This window comes from Corvus kubaryi, unplaced genomic scaffold, assembly GCF_017639235.1.
Source record: "Corvus kubaryi isolate FWS band 111438036 unplaced genomic scaffold, C.kubaryi_AGA036_p1.0 37367, whole genome shotgun sequence".
NCBI classification, from domain to species: Eukaryota; Metazoa; Chordata; class Aves; order Passeriformes; family Corvidae; genus Corvus; species Corvus kubaryi.
In genome coordinates this window covers 6170649-6176648 of record NW_024581119.1, presented here as the reverse complement: position 1 = coordinate 6176648, position 6000 = coordinate 6170649, and positions in this window count along the sequence as shown.

Below are 6000 nucleotides of genomic sequence, written 5' to 3'. Positions count from 1 at the left end.
AACCGTAATGATTCCCTGATTCTCTATGTGTGGGTGAAGGGAATATCATACATTCCCCAAGATTAGTACCTTTCCGTGGAGGTGACGTGACAGACTGTGGACACTCCCGTAACGTGCTGCAAACAGGAAAGGAAAGGGGTTAAAGCACAGGGAAGGTGAGCTCCAGTGGAAGGACTCCGGAGCACCCGCCTGCCAGTGGGGTGCAGGCTGCGCACGCTGGAGGAGTTGGATGCAAAGGCCTTCCCCAGCACTCCCTTTCCACACTTGCTGTCTGGACATGAATAAAAAGCCGCAGCATTATTAAATCCCAGGGATTAAAGGTTTAACATGACCAAGAAGAAGAAGCCTGGAGAGCATTAATTAATGTTTATATGTGGTTTCTACCTTCTCTTCCCTTTTTTTTCCACCCTTTGTCTGCCTCAAAAGATAATAGATGGGAACAGCTTCTTCTGCCAAGGCCAGGCTTCACCAGTAAGGCTCTTTCTCCTCTCCAAAATGTTTGCAACAATTCAATTCCCAGGCTCGTGATTCATGTGGCTTTCCCAGTGTTTATCTGCTATTACAGCTCCTGTTGTTCCCCAGCGCTGGCTTTCTTGTAGGTTATGTTCTCCATGTGATGGTTCCCAGTCCTGTCCCTCAGCCTGGGAAACCCACGGCATCGCTGCCTCCACTGCTGGAGCACTCACTTCTACCCCTCCCTCTCCAAAACAGAGAGACAAAAACTTCCCATGGATGTGGCATCAAGAGCTGCAAATTCCCACCCTCAGTGGCTCTTCAGGAGCTGCTCTGTGTGACCCTGACCTTTCTTGGGAACATTTTCAGGTTAAGGCTATTCCTTGTTCATGGGATGAGCCTCTCGCAGGGAGAACAGAAGGTGACACATGAAATCCCCAGCCAGATGCTCAGAAGGTATAAATGGCTCCCCATTGATTTATGTCAGCTGAAAATATAACTTGAGCACATCTCTTGGTTCCTGTACAGCCCTGCGCTGTGCTACTCTTGAACCCAGGAATTTTAGCTAAGCAAAAATTTCAAGTTACTGGAACAGGTGAAAAGAATGAGGGCCTGTTCCCTTCCCTGTCCCAATGGAATGCATATTACCAACTTAATTAAAAAACAACCCAAACAAACCAGAAAACAACAACTCCCCACAGATATACATTCCCTATCAGACTTGGATAAACATTCCTGGTTCCTGAAGAAATTTGAACCACAGAATATTCTGAGTTGGAAGGGGGCCCACAAGGAACATCAAATCCAACTCGTAGGCAAATAGCCCATACTGGGATTGAACCTGCAGCCTTGGCATCATTAGCACTGTGCTCTGACCAACTGGGCTGATGAACTTCATGACCCTGTCAGTGTTTTAGTTGTAAACTCCAGGCCTTGGGTGCTGGGAATGCTGGAAACTGGGTGTTGCAAGATAATGAAATGATAAATTAATCTGTTTTTTTCTGGAAACATCGATAGAAATGGGGCGAAATACAAACCCCAATAATAACAGATGCTGCCTTCTCTGCTTTTTCCATCATTCCAGTCTGCCCCACCTACAGATGTCTGTCCATTCCCTCTTTTCCTCCTGCTGTTGATCCCAAAAACCTGATAGAGGTGTGCCATGCCCCCAGGCTGAAGATGAGAGGAGTTCTGTGCCACCTGTTCCTCATCCTCGGCAGATTCACATATGGTGACACCATGCCATGGGCCTGAAATGCTCCTTGCCTGTGATTTTGGCAATCCTGCTGCCTCTGTTTATAAAGCAAGATTGCCAGGGAGGCCCGCCGGGAGCAAGCGCGATGCCAAGACAGCATTAAGCCTCTGTCATTGCAGCAATTCCAGGTGATTCTGCAGGAAAGAGGAAACGTGGATCCCCTACCATATGCAGCTTGGGACTGGCCACAGACCCAGCTGAGAGCATCCATCAGCCCCTGGGAGTTATCCCATCCTTTTCCTAAAGAGTCATTGTGATCCCAGCAGCGCCAGGCTGGGAGGCAACATAACACCATGAGGGGGAACCAGCGTGATCCCCTCTTTTCATCTGCCTTAGAATACAAGCACAGAATTAATTTTAACTAAAGGAAGTCTCTTAAGAAGAGAAATTTACCCTGGATATCAACATTTCCAGTAATGGAAACTCCACCATATCCCGGGCACACTCTCCATGCTCAATTAGCTGCGCTGTTAAAACGTCTCCATCATCCCTCTGCTCCATTAGGGAAAATCCAGTAGATTTAAAAATGAGATGCATGCCATTTCAGGTTTGAATGCAAAAAAAAAAAAAAAAAAAAAAAAAAAAAAGGTATAATGTTCATTAGGAAAAAAACCCTTCCTCAAAGACATGATTCTTTGGAGGCTGCAACTGCAGCTCTTTGTGACTGGAGCCCAAGAGCTGATGAACTCCCTGACAATAAATGCCCTGCTTGGAGGGGACTTGGCACAGCCCAGCCCTGTGCCAAAAGGTTCTGTACAGCCTCAGCCGTGTTAACTCTGCCTCCATTCAAAACCCCTGAGCCTGAGCATGGGGGAGTATTTCCAAATGGAATGGCTCTAACAGCAGGTGATTATTACCCCAGTAAGCAACTGCGGTGATTTCTCTGCTCCTTCCCCAAGTTAAAAACAAAGGCTGAGCACAACATCACCACTCACAACCTGCTCAGTGAGATCACCTATTTTTACTGTGGCATCTGTCAATGCAATTAAGTACCAAGAGCTCCTGAAAAAAGAACTCTGGATAAAAATTGATTTTTATTAATTATAAACCCCAACAGATACAGAGATGATGGGTTCAATTCTCCTCTCACCCACTGCCAGCACAAGGACACAGTGCCAGGTGAGGGAAGGAGGGCAGGACTGTGACCTGAAGGCACATGATGGGTTGTCCAGGGCACGTCCTTGTCCCCATCCTCAGTGAACAAGAAGCAGATCAGGAGGGAGGAGGGAGGGTGCACTGAGAGCCTAATGAGGCTGCAGGACTCCCTGCCACACGATGCTTCTGAAACCCAAGAGCCAAAGTGTAATTTCTGTGGATAACGATAGCTGGGGTCATTACAGCCAGGAGTAAGGAGCATTTGGAAGGCAGATACGGTGTCATGTACCAGGGCTGAGCCAGCTGCTGGAGGTCAGGAGAAGGAGGAAAGGTTGCTCTGCATCTGTCTGAACTGCTCCTCGTATTCCCCTTGGCACCCAGTGTGACACAGGCTGGACACACTGCAGTCTGCTCTTGGGACAGCCACTTTTCTAAACTACTCCCCATTGCTCCATGTTCTCCTTTCCCACAGAATGGTTTGGGTTGGAAGGGACCTTAAAACTCTCATTGAATCCCCTGCCATGGGCAGGGACACCTTCCCCTAGACCACTCTGTGCTAGTCTTCAGCTAAAAACAAACTCTAAGACATCTGCTTTTGCTAAAAATGCCCAGTGAGCATCAATTTCCATGCAAGTCAAGGTCTGGTGGCTTCAGCTGTTAACTAGAAACATAAAGGAGATTAAGGAAAGGATCTTAACTCTGCGGACAGTTAGTGGTGTCTCCAGAGAATGATTCCCCTCTGCAGGAGACAGGATAAGCTGTGTCATTCTCCACACTGGCCACAGATGGAAGGAGATGGTCAGCTCAGACTTAACAGCAAACTTTAAGATGGTCAAAGTCAGGTGTGTTGAGCCCCATGCAAAGGAAGAAATGTTTCAATCTGCTGTTGTGTAGTGTTGCCTAACAGACTATCAAAATGAGAATAAAAATATCTGCTTTAATTTAAAAAAATAGAAGTGGACAAAAAGTTGATTTCCTCACCTTTGATTTGTCAGTCCTGAAAGCGCTCATTTTTTGCACACCATAAAAGCAACAAAAATTTGACAAAGTGAACCAACTACCAACCAAAACTGGAGGAGAAGCAAAATTGTGTAAATCATTGGCAACTTCCATCAAGAAATGATGACATTAAATCCATTAAATCCTGGTGAAATCCACTGGTATTGGCTCATTAGGCTCCAGAACGTGACTGACAAGGCGATTTGGAGGTGAGTTACAGCAACACAGCAGTGGGACCTGAGGGACCTGACACGGCTCAGACCCAAACTGGACAGCAAAGCCGACCGAGCCTTTGCCGGGGGTGGAGATCCAATCTCAGACATTAAGAGCTGGTGGCTTCAACCTGAACGTTTCCAACACTGAAGAACAGTCCCACAGGAGCACTTGGGGGATTTTATTGACACCCAGCTTTGGGTGCCTTCCCCAGCTCACCCCTATCAGCAAACTCCACTTGACTGTGGGGTGTCATGATCCAGCTCCAGACCTGGATTCTCCAGCTTGCTCCCATCCTGCACCTGCTGAATTGCAGGTGGTAAAAAGACAGGCCGTTATAATATTTCCCAGTGCACCAAAAGCACATAAATTTGGGAGAATTTATGAGAAACTCCAGTCAAAGCCTCTCAAAGGAATTAAAATACATTTCTTATGAGCAGCTGAGCTCATGTCCATACTCTTACTGCTCTCACAGAGGACCCCCGGGGCTTGCACTCCTGCCACTTTTGTCTTTGTTATTTTGAGAACTGTGTTTCATCTCTTTGTGCATTTAGTTTCCATATCTATAAAATGGGCACTTCCCCTAACTTAGAAGATCTGCATTAACTAAAGTTGCTAAAGCATTAAAATCATAGCCATGGAGTCCTTCTTTTCTTGATTTCACCCTGTAAAGAGAGTAAAATCAAAGCAGATCGCTACAAAAAAGAAGCCTTTGTGTCTCATCTTCCTCCACAGATTGAGTTTCTAAGGTATTTTAAGAAACGAGACCCCACAGGGGTTAGTGGTGTCCATTTAAATCTCTCAAATACCTACACACAAATATTCCAAGTGCAGGAGGATTAACTCCAAATCTGAGTGGATTAGTCAAAAAGCTTCCACGGCAATGTGGAACTGCTGGAGAAAAACATATAAAATTGTCACTTTTGTCAGCTTTACAATACAGCTTGATCCCCCCATGTATAATGAGCTGTAAGCCTGGCAATATCCTGGGATCAGGTGAAGAGGAAAATTTCACTTGGGAAAAAACCAGTGGAATTCAAAGGGTCAGAGCATCAGAGACATGAGAGCCAGGAAAGCTGAGGCCACCTTGGTCCCTCACTCAACACCCCACAGTCCCCACCGGCTGCGCTCCTGGAGCCCGTCCAGCGCTTCTGCAAACCTAGAGTCACACACACACACAAATATGTATTTACACACTCCCAAGGAATTAAATACAACTCCAAAAGTTTAGGATGTGAAGGACATGATTAAACACATGAAATCACATGTGCAAACAGACAACCTTGCACCATTATTTGAAGGTTATATACATTACAAGGCTAAAAAAAAGGGAGAAAATTCCCTTGCAAGAGGAGCATGGAAAATACAGCAAGTGCAGTCCTGCAGGACTTCCCTGGGCTAGGAGCTTGAAGGAGGGCAGAGATAACCACTTGTAAGAACCATGCACTGACCCATAGAATTAATACCAGGCTCCATGGGTGGAACAGGTGACCAAGGGAAAAGTCCAGCTCTGATATAGAATCCAAGAATCCCAGAACGGTTTGGCTTGGAAGGGAATTAAAGCTCATTTCACCTCCCTGCCACGGGCAGGGACACTAGACCAGGTGGCTCCAAGCCCCGTCCAACCGGGCCTTGGACACTTCCAGGGATGGGGCAGCCACAGCTTCTCTGGGCACCCTGTGCCAGGGCCTCCCCACCCTCACAGGGAGGAATTCCTGTGAATCTACTGGCAGAAGAAAGAACACACCACTCTGCACTTGTGGCAGCTCTGGGTCAGAAATATTAAAGGCCAGTAAGATTGTTTTTTCAAGATTATGAAGGGACACCTGCTCCCAGGCTCCCATATCCAGGATTGCATTAGATCTGCAAAACTCTCCTGGCTTTCTATCTAAAAACCTTCCCTGCCTGGAACTGGTTGTCAGTGCCTGCATGACTGGTCACAGCTTATTCATAGCCTTAATTAGCAGGTGTGTGACTGCCTGTTT